The sequence below is a fragment of the Pundamilia nyererei genome, unplaced genomic scaffold, assembly GCF_000239375.1.
Source record: "Pundamilia nyererei isolate P.nyererei 1_Seehausen unplaced genomic scaffold, PunNye1.0 scaffold00625, whole genome shotgun sequence".
In the NCBI taxonomy this organism is placed as follows: Eukaryota; Metazoa; Chordata; class Actinopteri; order Cichliformes; family Cichlidae; genus Pundamilia; species Pundamilia nyererei.
In genome coordinates, this window is record NW_005188026.1 from 83,872 (window position 1) to 97,306 (window position 13,435).

The following is a 13,435-nucleotide window of genomic DNA, read 5'->3' on the forward strand; positions in this document are numbered from 1 at the left end:
ACCGCCTGCAAGATGATTGATGGAAACAGTTTTCTGTTCCTATAGCACTGACCATCAGGGCCACTTGGACACTTGATGCGTATGTGGCAGCCGTCGATTGCACCCACCGCTTTCATAAAGGCTCTGTGGCGTGCCAGCCCTGCAAACCCACGGGACACTACCTCCAGGTCCTCTGGAGTTGTTGGGAGGTGGATGACCTGGTAGCGAATGGCCAACACCTCTTTCGTGACTCGGTGGACGATGTAGTGGACAGTAGAACGCGGCATCCCAAACACTCTTGAGACCACCCTGTAGGATGCTCCACTTGCCAACCAGAAAAGAAACACCAGGATCTCAATTGTGGCACCCCATCCATGCCGCCGATCCTGGTTCAGGAGATTTAACAACACTGCCAGAGACTCCCTGCTTAGCCGAAAATCAGGCCTTGGATCCTCCTGGCTAAAAACACGGTCCAGGACTGGTACACTTTGGTTAATCCTGCAGTACAACGGCCTTGTCTGGTTAAGGAAAAGGTGGAGAACAGCATAAACAGTTTTAATAGAAAGGTATGACTTCATTTATTTTATGACATCCAACTTCTTAATAGCAATGAACTGGTCTGCATTGGTGCATCATATCTTTATTCTCTTCCCCCTCCTGCCCCCCCCTCTTTCTTAAATAGATAACTATCATATCTGATATCATATCTCACAGTACAATAATATTGAATGGGTTGCATTGTTGTATTTTGTCATGTTTCTCAGGTCTTTGTCTGAATTTCTACGAACATTATTGCTAAGGATTGTCTTATTGCATTAGAGTCACACTGGGTTAAATATGTACACTTGGGTTTTAAGGGGTATTTATTATTTTCTTCTTTTTTTGGGTTGTATGGAAGCCCCAAACGCAATTTCATTGTTCTTGACAATGACAATAAGTAAATACTACTACATCAAAGCATTATTCTGATTACTAAGCTTGAGTAAAATATACTAACACTGAGAAATAACATTTTATACATTTCATCTGTGTAGCTAAGCTTTTTTGTGAACTCAAAAATAACCCTGTTTTTGGCTTTCTGACAATTTTACTGCAATTTTATGTACAAAAATAAGTAACAGATCATATGAATAACTGAAAATAAATTTAAACTTATAGAAGAACATTTTCTAAGAGATTTTGTTCATATATCACTGAAATTATCCATAAAACTAGCTAAGTAATTCCTAAATGCATCTAGATTAATAGTTTTACCTGGATATGATTTTCTCTGATGAGCCTGGAGTACAAAACATGCCAGCGATGACGACCGCAACACAGTTTTTCTAGATCGTTGATAATTAAAAATGAACACAAAAAACTGAGAAAGATTTCGGGGTCCATTTTCGATTTTCGTGCCGTGGCGCTGACGACCGGAAATACTCTGATTTAAGGGCGGGAGTAGATCGAGAAGGCTAGACCGTCCAATTCCACAGCCGTTTACTTCCGACCTACCCGACCTCCTGAGGACCCGGCCCACGTAGACCGCGAAGGCCGGGTCCTTAGGAGGATGCAGCCCATGAATTTGGACACGACTCACGAGTAGTTTTATGTTTAAGAATTTTGTCTTTTGAACCTTTTTGAGGGTTAAAATAAAGAAAACCCTTTCTTGAAGACATTTGTTTTCATGTGTCCTCTATGCCGTGGCTGCTTGGTCCCTCACAGCTTGAAAAGTGTGATTCCTGCATGAAATATGACAAAGTTACTCAATCCAGAATGGCCAACTTCTTCTGCAGTTTGGACAGAACCTGTGTGATCTAAATGGTTCAAGAAAGAACAGACATGACTACATAAGGCAAAGTCTTAGGGAATTTGGGGGCCAGCTTCTTATACTTCAGAAAAATAGCCCCATTCAAAAGGCAGAGGAACTGATTTATCCTGCAAACTTCAACCATTTGATATCTGCAGTGAAAGAGTTGGCACAATCCTGAGAGCACAATCCAGAGAGAAATACGTTCCAGAGACCTACCTACTCCTACTTGAATCACCATATGGAGACTATTAAAGGTGATGCTGAAAGAATGCTGAGATTGTCTCCCCCACCATGTAGCCATGCAAGCTTGCCAAAGTGACACTTGCTCAAGTGATCATTTTTAACAGAAGAAAAGAAGGAGAAGTATCAAGAATGGAAGTGTCCACCTTTAAAGACAGAATACATCCAGAAATCTATATGGACATGGCTGCTTGCCTGACCTCACTTGAAAAAAAAAGTGATTTCTTCACCAGAGTAGAAACCTGTGGAAAACAAGGGAGAGGAGTTCCTATTCTTTAAAACTATCAACGGTCTCTGCAATGGAGCTTGTTGTGGAAACTCGTGAATCTTGTGGTGTCCCTAAAGAGAACATCTCCATGTTTGCTAGACCAAGAGCTTTATCTGCCTATCGAAGAGGAGACTGTATCCAAATGTTTGCAAAGGAGAGTGGGGCCAAACACCCTGAAATCTGAACATCAAGAAGACTTCGAAAACATATACCAACAATGTTGTGGTTGTTTAATCTCAAAGAAAATGAAGCAGACCAACTAGCAGACTTTCTGGGTCATGACATACGTGTGCACGGGCAGTATACCACTTGCCTCAGGGAACACTTCAGCTTGCTAAGATGAGCACAAGATGAGCTTTTGACACTGGAGAACGGAAGTTTTTCATACTACAAAGGCCAAACACTTGATGATATTGACATTGACGCTGAAGGTAAGACTAATTTTTATTAGGATGCTCTGAAATATAATAATAAGATTTAAGCTGGACTGCACTCAATGCATCAATGGAGATCCCTATGCAGTGAAAGACAGAAACTGTACTGGGGTAAGAAATTAGAAATCACATTAATGCCTTAAAAAGAAAAGCTTGTGCAATAGACTGAGGGATGCTTGTGTCAAACTACTGTATAGAGAAATATTGCTTAAAATGAAAATCTCTGGTGACTTTTGTTTTCATTGGACTTGGAGGTGTAAAATTCAGTTGTGAGCCTGCTTCTAAACCATACAGAAACCGGTGTCCCCAAAGGGTGGGAGTTAAAAAAATGCAACCTTAAATTTACTCAAGTGAGTCTGTGTGTGTGTGTTCCTGTTTATTTATATATTATTTCCTAAGGTGGTTTGTTTTATTTTGCTTTAGTGTGACCACCTGTTATGGGGACGAGACACGTGTGGTGGAAATCTCTCTGATGCATGTGAGTGTACACACCGGGAAACAGGTATAACGCGCCATTTAAGTTGCAGTTAGACTGGCAATGAGGATTGCAGAGACTGCACGGGTGAGTAATTCGTGGCACTCCCTGTAGGTTGAGTCCCCAAGAGGCCGGTCTCCACGATTTTAAGTACTTAAAGCAGTACTCTGAGCTGTTATTTTAACTAGGGTAGCATTGTGGCAGCAAACCTTGTTCTTTTAAGTAATGTTTGTTAATGAAGTGTCTTAATTAAGGATTCAGTATTGCCAGCCCTGCTACTTAAGATGTTTTCTTTTCTGCAGTTCTATATTTGCAGTTGTTTTGTCCAATAACCTTTGTCTTGTGAAATTGAATTACCTCACCTCTGCTTGTAATAATGAAGCTGTATGCCTTTTATAACTGTTACAACGTTTGCACTGGCTATTGTAATCTCTCCTGGGGTGTAAATACCTCCCCATGTGGCTTTGTCAACACCGTTCAGGCACCTTTACCAGTTTTTCTCCTTCACGATGCCACACTAGTCACCTAGTAAAACATAATAATCTGCCCTGCCATTTTGAAAGTAGTAAAAAGAATACAACTCATGAACCTTTGTTGTTTAGTACACATGGTTAGTTTTATTAGTAAATGTGGCTCACATGTACAGAGGTTTTGATGTGATTAACAAGTAACTGAAGCTGCCCATTCACACCAGTCTTGCACTGAGACCTCTGCATTTTGCTGAATTCTGCAGCAACATGTGGAAGAGGTGTTCTTGGAGAGGAAAATACATAGTGAATGCTTTCCATTGTTGGTGGCTTGAGTCTCTTGGCTGTGTAGCCCTGTGATCCCTGAGACACTACAGAAAAACTTATGTCTGCTACCACCTAGAATATAAAACAAGAGGACCACAAGAGCCACACAATTAAAAATAAAGAATTCTATAATAATAATAATAATAATAATTCTATAATTGATTGTAGAATCAATTCTGCATTTGTAAATTCATTTAATAAATCACTTAATTTATTAAAACATTTCTAAATAAAATGAAATTCACAAAAAAAACTGAACAGAATCACTTTTGAATTCAAAATTAAAAAACGGTTTTAAAACACAACTTAAAAAACAGAAACAAGTAAATAGTTTCAAAAATCAACGATTTATTTCTGGCATTTAAATTGTTAATTTAAAATCTATTTACCTTTTCTGTTAACTCACGGATTAACTATTGGATTAGTTGCTGAATTAGCAATTTCCATTTTGAAATCCTGAAGCAAAGCAAATTAGTCTTTCTGTGGGACATAAGAAGCTCTCTGATTGGTTCGACAGACACGGGCTGGCTGCCTGGATTTCTCTACACTGCTGTTCATAGCTTTGCCTTGCAAATTCAAAGCCTTAAAAAAAACACCCACAAATGCAGGTGTTACATATGGTTAAAATCATTCAAATGCAGGAAGTATAAACGTTTGACATAAATATAATTTGTGGCTATGTCCACACGTACATGGGTATTTTTGAAAACAGCTTTTTCCATGCATTTGAACCTTTTGTCCACACGTAAACGGCGTTTTCGATCATTGAAAACCGAGATTTTTCAAAACTCCTGCCAGAGACTTAGTGTGGCTGCAGTTTGTTGCTATGTCAGCGTAAATCAGTCATGTGAATTGGAGGCGTAACAATATTTTCAGTTTTAGAATTTATATTCAGACTACGTCTTTGAAAACTGAGATTTTGTGTTTTTGGTTTTTTTTTTTTAAATATATCCTGTTTACTCGTACACTTTTGAAGAAATATCTCCGTCCACATGTAAACACCAAGAACGAAGTCAAGCGCTGTCAAGAACATGCCAATCCTAACCATGTAGAAATGTTGGTCAATCAGAAGTCTAGATGGCTGGGAGAGAAAAACCTTAAGTACTTCTAAAAACTTTTTTTGGAAAGGCAGCTAATTTTGTGTTACTTTTTAAGTGCCTGCGTCAATTCAAATGTTAATGACTAAAGACAGTACTTTGGCTGGTGTAGACTCACAACTTAAGAATGAACAAAATGCATACAGCATGCATAAATTTAAAAAAAAATATTCAAAACCGACGTCGGGATTAGGGTTGTGAGAGTGTCTGTGTTGAATGGAGAAGTTCACTCTGACGCTTCTGTCTTTGTAAATTAACAGACAGTAAGTGTGTCTGTATGCAAGCGTGTAAAAAACTAAAAAAAAAACGTTGACGTGTGGACGAAAGGTGCAAACGCATAGAAAAAGCTGTGTTTTCAAAAATACCCGCGTACGTGTGGACGTAGCCTCAGAGCAATAGCTGAATGCACAATGAAGACAAATGCTGGGTGCAGTATTTTAGTTTTGTGCCTCCCGGGTTAGTGTAATTCGGTAATACTCTGTTTGTGTCCCCGGGACCATTTTCTGCCACTTGCTTTTTTTTATTTCAAGCCATTTCCTGTTGAATGAAATATAGCCAAATTTGCCAAAGGATATAATTTTTTTTTTTTATTTAGCTTCTTTAAGCTTCAGTCTGAGTTTCTTAAATTAGCTTAAAATGCCTAAGCAGCAAAAATACTCACACACATTATCCTAATGGCCGTTTTCTGGCCGATTGACAACAATTATAAATACTATTTTTCATTCCAAAACTATAATAACATAAAGTAATGAATCGTTTTATGTTATGATTTCCTTTTAGAATCCTGGCCTTAAATTTGCAATTTTTTATTTGTCCACCAGGTATTGGAAATGGACCTGGACTCTAAGTGTGAGGATGGCTTCTCGTCTTCCTCCTCCGAGGATTATAGAGATGAGACGGATTATTCTGTAGAAACAGAGTAGCTGGAGTCCAATTTTCTGTGAAATATCCTCTGAAAATGAGAGCAAAGGGGAGATGGATGAATGAAGCAGCATCGGGATGGACTTCAAATAACGGGAAAATTGTTTGGTTGCCCACAAATTTGGAGATGCTCCACTATGTCCCAGCAGCCACAAGTGTCAACCTACACACTATGCTGCCGCCTAAATCAGTGACCCGACATCCAGCTTTGCACTCTTCCTCACTGATGAAATTGTGCAGCACACCGTGGCCATGACAAATGTGCACGGGAGACGCGCAGTCGCCGACTTGCGAGAAATGGACTCAGATGAATTTTGTGCTTATGTTGGGCCGCTCATTTTGGCTGGTGTCTACCAAATCGACCCTCAGCCTCTGGAGTGAAAAATCCGGACGGGACATTTTCCAGGCTATCATGTCCCACAAGCGATTTCATCAAATCAGCAGGGTGCTGCGTTTTGATGACAAGCTTTCCCGACCCCATGATGACAAGCTGTCTGCCTTCCGCAAGGTATGGGATTGTTGGACGCATCGTCTGGAGCTGCTGTTCAGAGACATTTGTGTCGATGAACAGCTCATCCCATTCAGAGACAGGTGCAACTTCAAGCAGTACATGCCAACAGTCGGCCAAATATGATCTAAAAATATGGGCTTTGTGTGATGTGAAAACATCCAACGCCTGACTGCAGGTATACACGGGCAAAGAAGATGGCGATCGTGCTGAGGTCAACCAGGGGTGAGGGTGGTCCTGGAACTAACAGAGGGGCTCCAGGGACGCACCATCACCTGTGACAATTTTTTTACTTCATTACACCCTGGCAGAAAAGCTACTCAGGAGGAAACTGGCCCTGGTTGGCACAATTCGCTAAATCAAGCCTGACGTTCCGCCTTATTTGTATATATTCATAGGTTTTATGTTTCAGGTTTTGTTTTTTTTGTTAGGTTCTTGACACCTATTCCTGCAGGAGGAGAACAAATCACTGGCCAGTGGCCCTCTTCCACAACCGGCTGGACATCTCACTATACAATGCCTACGTGCTGTGGACACCAATGACCCATCCTGGAAGCAGAGGAAAACACACAGGAGGTGGCTGTATGTTGAAGAGGTGGGTGAAATGTTGGTAAACCCACACATATTGAAGCGAGGGCGCCTTCCCCGCTCATCAGCTTCTGCAGACTTTGTGACAAGAGCGCAGGGTGCGGCTGCAGGCCCCTCCCCAATCCTTAAACCGAAGGGCATGAGGCAGTGCGAGTTTTGCACCGAAAAAAGACAAATCGTCAGCACCTGCTGCAAATGCGGAAGGCTCGCATGTAAGGACCACAGTCTGTCCATTTGCAGCCCCTGCTTCAACTGAGCAGGACTCTGACACACCTCCACATATGCTCTCTCTCTCTCAACCTCTTACTCGCTCTTTTTTCATACCTTTTCCTGTTCCCAAAAAACATAAATGTTCATTGTTCTAAAATAAATGTTTTTTTCTGGTTTAAACTGTTCCTGTATTTTTGTTTACATAATTTTTCATTTTAGAACACAACAAGGTAATAATCATTTAGCATTTATACTGAATTTGCTGTGCCACTGCAAAAAAAATAATGATGGATCAAAATGAATGTTGGTGCCAATCTTTGATCCATCTAAAGGCCTAATTATAATAAAAAAAACATGTCTTGAAATGTATTTTATGAAAAAAAATTTAATTTTCTAGTTTTTTCTGTAAAAAAGAAAAGTGATGTAAAGATACTGGGATTTAAAGGGTTAAAACAATTGAAATATAATTAATACCTCATATGAATATTTTAGGCAGGAGTAGTTTTAAAAAACTGACTCATTTAAAGTGGAAAAAATACTAATATACAACATTTTTATAGCACTTTTTGGAGTGTGGCCATTTTGTGGCTTTAGGGGCACGAACGTAAGAACCCTAAAAAAAGGCAGAGATCCCTGTTCATTTTTAAGCTCAGTTTTAAAAAACTTACAATGCAACTACAGCCCAGCCCATGCAACAGCAAATTAAAGACTAACCTCGTATTGTGGATGGATTATCTCAGACTGAAGTTTCGTCCGTTTACAGCATCCTGCCATACAATTGCCTTTGTCCCTAACCATCGGGAACCCTCACTTTAACTTTTATCGAATGGAAAAAGGTTAGCGTTCATCCTCCAGCTTCACTGTGCTAATGTTTTTGAATCATGCTAACCATAGCTCTGTAGTGCGCCACCATGTAGTGTATCATAATATACCAGCTATGCCAGCTTCAGTAACCCTAAAAACGTTACTACTGTTTAGTTTTCTATCTTCATTTATGTTTGAAGTGATAGCAGAGCTGTAGACTTTAATTTTTTCAGAAATCTCTCAGTCACAACATGGTATATCATGTTTAGGTGGAAGCCCCTGCACGGTATGTACCACTGGCAGATAGAAAAGGTGGCTGATATCCAGAAATCCTACCAGTGGCTGGACAAAGCTGGACTGAAAGACAGCACAGAGGCACTAATCATGGCAGCACAAGAACAAGCTCTGAGTACAAGATCCATAAAGGCTGGGGTCTATCACACCAAGCAAGACCCCAGGTGCAGGCTGTGTAAAGATGCCCCAGAGACAATCCAGCATATAACAGCAGGGTACAAGATGCGAGCAGGCAAGGCATACATGGAACGCCATAACCAAGTGGCCGGCATAGTGTACAGGAACATCTGTGCCGAGTATAACCTGGAAGTCCCGAGGTCAAAATGGGAGATGCCCCCAAGGGTGGTGGAGAATGACCGAGCTAAGATCCTGTGGGACTTCCAGATACAGACGGACAAAATGGTGGTGGCTAACCAACCGGACATAGTGGTGGTAGACAAACAGAAGAAGACGGCCGTAGTGATCGACGTAGCGGTTCCGAATGACAGCAATATCAGGAAGAAGGAACACGAGAAGCTGGAGAAATACCAAGGGCTCAGAGAAGAGCTCGAGAGGATGTGGAGGGTGAAGGTAACGGTGGTCCCCGTGGTAATCGGAGCACTAGGTGCGGTGACTCCCAAGCTAGGCGAGTGGCTCCAGCAGATCCCGGGAATAACATCGGAGATCTCTGTCCAGAAGATGTCTGTGAAGGTTCTCAGTCATCCAGGTCATCGTAGTCAAAGGAGCTTGCAAAGAAAAGCGTCTGGACTTCTTTAAGTTGCTTGAAGACGTTTCACCTCTCATCCGAGAACCTTCTTCAGTTCTAAGGTCAAATGGTGGAGAGTCCCAGATATAAACCTAGTGGGAGTGACCTAGATGGCCATCTATGTCCACTGTGAGCGACCATCTTTGAACAGAGGCGGGGGTTTACGACACCAACTCTCTGCCATCTATAATCCAGTTTTGAGATCCCTTCCCAGACGCCTTAACGCCCACTCACATCCTGGGCCATCTGACCTCAGGAATTCGCATGACAAGGTGAGGCCAGGTTTCACAATGAACCCACCTGAAACTCTGGCTGATTGGGGCCCGCACCCAATTTCACACCTTGGCTCAGGTGATTAGAGGATCATCAGGGGGTCCTTTTGTCCCTCTGTGGGGGGTCACTCCCACTAGGTTTATATCTGGGACTCTCCACCATTTGACCTTAGAACTGAAGAAGCTTCTCGGATGAGAGGTGAAACGTCTTCAAGCAACTTAAAGAAGTCCAGACGCTTTTCTTTGCAAGCTCCTTTGACTCTGTCCAGAAGAGCGCAGTCCTGGGAACAGCTAAGATACTGCGCAGGACCCTCAAGCTCCCAGGCCTCTGGTAGAGGACCCGAGCTTGAAGGATAAACCGCCCGCAGGGGCGTGCTGGGTGTTTTTTTTATAAAAAGCACTTGCAGCAACTAAAACATAATATAATATTCCAAACTTGCATCATAGTATTTATTTTTGTTTTTCCTGCAGTATATAAAAATTGGTGTATTTCAAAAATAAAACTACGAAGACACTCAAAATAAATTTCCTGAGGTGGGAAACTATTTTGTGCAACTTTTTTGTATTTAAAGTTTTGAGAGATAAGCCTCTTAAATTTCTCTAACTAGAAATATATGTTAAAAAAACAAAAACGGTTTTCAATTTTTTTGTAGTTTTTTGCAATTTATGTAAATACTATCCACTTAATGCATACATATTATTAAAATCTGGGCTATAATGGTTGTATTGATTTGTGCTCCCAAATATGGAACTACAGCATGTAAAAATATAATATAAGCTCTGGCGGACTTGGTTCTATGGTAGGTCTTAAAGGGTTAAATGAATAACAAATATCCATCCATTCGCTTCCGCTTATCCTTTTCAGGGTCACGGCCGGCACTGGAGCGTATCCCAGCTGTCATAGGGCAAAAGGCAGGGTACACCCTGGACAGGTTGCCAGTCTGTCACAGGGCTATTTGAATAACAAATATAATACTTATATTATAGCTTATGTGGCTGAATCCCTAAATTTATAATACTGCATTCCCACACTCTATTAAATGTAATCAATTCTGTTTTCATGGATGCCTGGATTTTAAACTTAATTGTTACACCTGGTAAAGCAGCATTTTAATAAAGATGAAAGAATTTAGACAGTTTGTAACTCTCGGTGATGCTGCAGTGTTTCTTTGACAAAAACTGTAACTCAGATGTAGTTTGGATCCAGTATTTATTAATTCCATAACATCAGGATGTTGAGTCTCCTCCAGAATACAGGAAGAATATTTAAAATATGCACAGCTTAAAGCACAATAGCCTTCTCCATTGTGCTCTTTGGCTCTGTTAAAAATGTGTATGTTTTATCAAACATCTGCATCTTCATTTAAAATTAAAAAATTTTTATAGCATAAATGTTATTCATAGAATAAAATATATTTTAAAAAAAACAGAATCCATAAGAATATCATCCTAAATAAAGAGATTTTAGGGTTTTTTTACAGTGAAATGTAAAAAAAAAACAATGCAGCTGAATTTTCATCTACAAATGTTGAATTTAAAAACAGAGCTACCTAGATCACTTAAATTACACAATTGAAAGCATATGTGTATTGTTTGTGTATTTATACACCAGCACTCATATATATTCTGTCAGGGCTCTGTGTGCGGGCAGGTGGAAATGTGGATCCAAATGCAGGACTCCGAGACGAAATGTAACTGAAAACCACAGCTTTTATTGCTGGCATGAAACAAAAACAGAAACCAAACCATGAAACCAAGCAGGAACACACAGGCAAGATCTGAGGGTACAACGCGACACCGAACATGTGAAAACACAGGGCTTAAATACACAGGGTAGTAATGAGGGAATGGGCAACAGAAGGGAGACACAGCTGGGGGAGATCAGGGCTAACGAGACGGGGGAGCTAAGCTGCACACACAACATAACACAAAGACTTTCACAATATGACAGGAAACAAGAATTACTAAACCAGATGCAGACATGACACTGAACAGAAACTGCAACACACGAGAGAACCCAAAACCTAAGAACTGATCCCTCACCAAGAATAACAGAAACAGATCCATAATGATAATAATAAACAAAGCACCAGAACATCAGAAAACAATCCATAATGCAAAAATAAACCAAAACATATTAAACTCAAAATACTGGGTCCAACGGACCCAGAACCGTGACATATTCAGATAATTAAACAAAATAGTTCTAGCATCCTGGAGCACTTCTGTTGTGTTTTGTACATGTTTCTTAGTTTTTATGTGCTTTGGAGTTTTTACATGTTTTGGAGTTTGTACGTGCTTTGGAGTTTGTACGTGCTTCGGAGTTTGTATGTGTTTTGGAGTTTGTACGTGCTTCGGAGTTTTTACGTGTTTTGGAGTTTGTACGTGCTTTGTCTGTAGGGGCCACCATAAATATACTTTTATTTATTCACTCCACATAAAATGTAATAAATAAATCATATAATACAAAAAACAACTATTCACAATTCAACTTTTAACTATTCAAATTTTCAGCTTTTTTCTTTTAAACAAATTTAAAGTGAAACAACACAAAACACTGCAAACCACTAATGTGACGTTGTTGTCCCTGGCTCTCTTTGTCTGTCTCCCCCTCCCGCTCTGTTCCTGTGCTACTGAGAGTGTAACTGCCGCCCCTTCTTCCCAGCACAAAGCACAAGGCTCGCATGCAGAGTGAAGCGGAAAAAAGTGCAAGAGAGAGGGTGAGAGAAAGAAAAAAAACTCCACGGCTCGCGTCCTACATGTCACAGAACCACGTAAGCTAGCGCAATAATTTTTTTTGCATATGAAAACGGAGGAGTTGTACTTACATCTTATGCCATCAGCTTGTCCTCGGTCACAGTTTCCTTCCACATATAGCTTTGCAAAAACTGCATAAAAAGCGCTTGCAGCAACAAAAAGATAATATTCCAGTAACACGCTTTGCCGATCCGATCAGCTGTTTGTAACACTTCCTACGTTGGATTCGAAGTCAGCGCGAACTGTCGCATGTCCGCCATGACCTGCCCGAAACAGGAAATGATGTCATTTTTGCGGAAATGTAGTTTTTTTTTTAACTTAAGGGCCTCATAAGCCTATACTGGTATTTTTAAAAGTTATGTTTGACTTTATGACTTTCTGTGTCATATCTGGGATACTTAGAACTCAAATTGCACTGCTGGGAATAGTTTATTTTGATGCATATGCCATTTTTTCTTTTTGCAAATTTGCATTACAATATTTATTTTGGTTTTTCCTGCAGTGTATAAAAATTGGTTTATTTCAAAAATAAAATTATGAAGACACTCAAAATAAATTTCCTGTGGTGGGAAACTGTTTTGTGCAACTTTTTTGTATTTACAGGTTTGTATTTCTCTAACTAGAAATATATGTTAAAAAAACAAAAACGATTTTCAATTTTTTTGTAGTTTATTGCACTTTTTTGCAATTTATGTAATTACTATGCACTTAATGCAGACACATTAAAATCTGGGCTATAATGGTTGTATTGATGTATAGCAACTTGAAATGCTCCCAAAAATGGCACTACAACATGTAAAAATATAATATAAGCTCTGGTGGACTTGGGCTACGTCCACACATACACAGGTTTTTTTTGAAAACGGAGATTTTCTGTTTTCGTTTTAAAACATAATCCCGTCCACACGTAAAGGCAGAAATGAAGGAAAACTTTGCTAGGAACATGCCAAAGCATTTTTAAAAATCTCCGTTTTCAGTGACCAAAAACGCTGTTTACGTGTGGACGAAAGGTGCAAATGCTTAGAAAAATCTGCGTTTTCAAAATTACCCGGGTACGTGTGAACGTAGCCTTACACAGATGGTAAAGAAAACAATGTGTCATGTTAGCAGGTATACAAGAAGTAATATGTAATGAATGAGTCCTTTGTTGGTTTTTACACTGAGTGATAAATCAGGTGACATTGCTACAGATCCATAAAATTAAAGCTAGTTTGACACTGACATTTTTTTGTTTCTTAAGTTTTTTTTCTCTCTGTG